This window comes from Rattus norvegicus, chromosome 3 (genome assembly GCF_036323735.1).
Source record: "Rattus norvegicus strain BN/NHsdMcwi chromosome 3, GRCr8, whole genome shotgun sequence".
In the NCBI taxonomy this organism is placed as follows: domain Eukaryota; kingdom Metazoa; phylum Chordata; class Mammalia; order Rodentia; family Muridae; genus Rattus; species Rattus norvegicus.
The window spans coordinates 115187291-115188773 of NC_086021.1; the positions used below are offsets into that span (position 1 = coordinate 115187291).

Here is a 1483-nt window from a genome sequence, read left to right on the forward strand (position 1 = left end):
TTTTCAAAATATTCACAAAAATTATACAATGAAGTAATATTTGAATTACTTTCAAGGCCATGAACATCATTAGCTGTTGAGCCATTGACATAATTATAAATTTACTTACCTATATCTGCACACAACATGTCTGTGTGTATATCTATATTTGTGCATGTGTTTGTGTGTTTATGTACTTGTATATGTTTATATATACTTGTACAGTTTATTTTACAAAACATTATTTCAAATTTATAATTGAGTGCTAGAAAAAGAAAGTGCTCATAGAATATTTTTTTAGTTTAATTATAGATTTAAAAAAAAACTTTACTTGTTGGGTTAAATGTGAAATCTCCACTCATTGTACCAGTTTCACCTTCTCTTTTTCAGCACATATATAAACATATAAGTCTAAGTCAGAACCATGAAATTATAGACACAGAAAGTATTTGAAAATGTTTTTTATATGGATAACAAATATTTCATCATTTATAAAGGGGAACATGACCCCCTGGCAATGGACAAAGAGATGCCTTGTTAGGGGTGGTGCTCTTATATCAGTCAGGGGCAGAGCAGATGGCAGGCCGTTGTTCATCCTAGCTTGGTGCCTGCCTTGGTGGCCATAGTTGTCTTATGCCTAAGACTCATAAAAATCACATCACATCAAATCAAATGCAGGTATCACAGCAGGGGAGGAGGAAGGCAGATAGGGACCTGCTGATCACCATGCCACCCACAGACATGCTATCCAGCAGGGTCATAGATACTTGCTTGTAGCCACTCCACATCATTTAAAATGATGGAGTGTTTCACCCAGGGGCCTGTAAACCACATAGCCAACCTACAGCGGGAGCCACCAAAATGTGTATGTGGGGGTCAGAAAGAGAAGTAGAACAACTTGAGCTTTATGAAGAGAGATGGAGCTGGAGACTTGAGGGAAAGAGGAATAGCCTTTGTCACTATCTAGCCCTACCACCTAGGGCAATGGTGGTTCCCAGAATTAGCTTCTACTGAGGTCTGCTATGAGTCCATGGGTACAATACAGCAGGATTATCAAGATCCATGGCTCATAGTACACTAAAGAATATACATATATTCCCAGTTGATGCAGCTGTAGGGGACCACATGGATATCTAGGAGGTGTCCATAATGGGAGCCTCCCCTCATTGGATGCAGGCAGTCCATGCAGCACAATGGCGGTGACTCTGGTGGCAGGGATATGGGTCAGATGACCCCGAGAACCTGCCAGTGTGGAAGAGGTAATCCAATCATTTGTCTGCAGTGTGGTACCACAGACACAAAAGTGATACTTTACCCACAGACCATCCCCAGCTCCTTGCCACCCCTGGCAGTCAGGAAAGCTGCCCACAGAGTCCTGAGCTCATGAGAGTTCACTAGCTGCAGCACTTGGGGGAGCTAGCCTTGGAACTCACCTGGACAGCAAAGTAGAGCTGATATGGTTGAGAGGGTATGAGTATACAGGATCTGAGGATAAAGAAGCTGA

The 1483-nt window shown here is 41.8% G+C and overlaps 1 non-coding gene across 1 annotated transcript; it reads left to right on the forward strand.

Annotated features, from left to right (window-relative positions):
* The first annotated feature begins 485 nt into the window (after positions 1–485).
* LOC120102025 (small nucleolar RNA SNORA48) lies at positions 486–629 on the forward strand. The gene has a single exon (XR_005503067.1). It is a non-coding gene; the product is annotated as a small nucleolar RNA SNORA48 (small nucleolar RNA).
* Positions 630–1483: the final 854 nt, after the last annotated feature.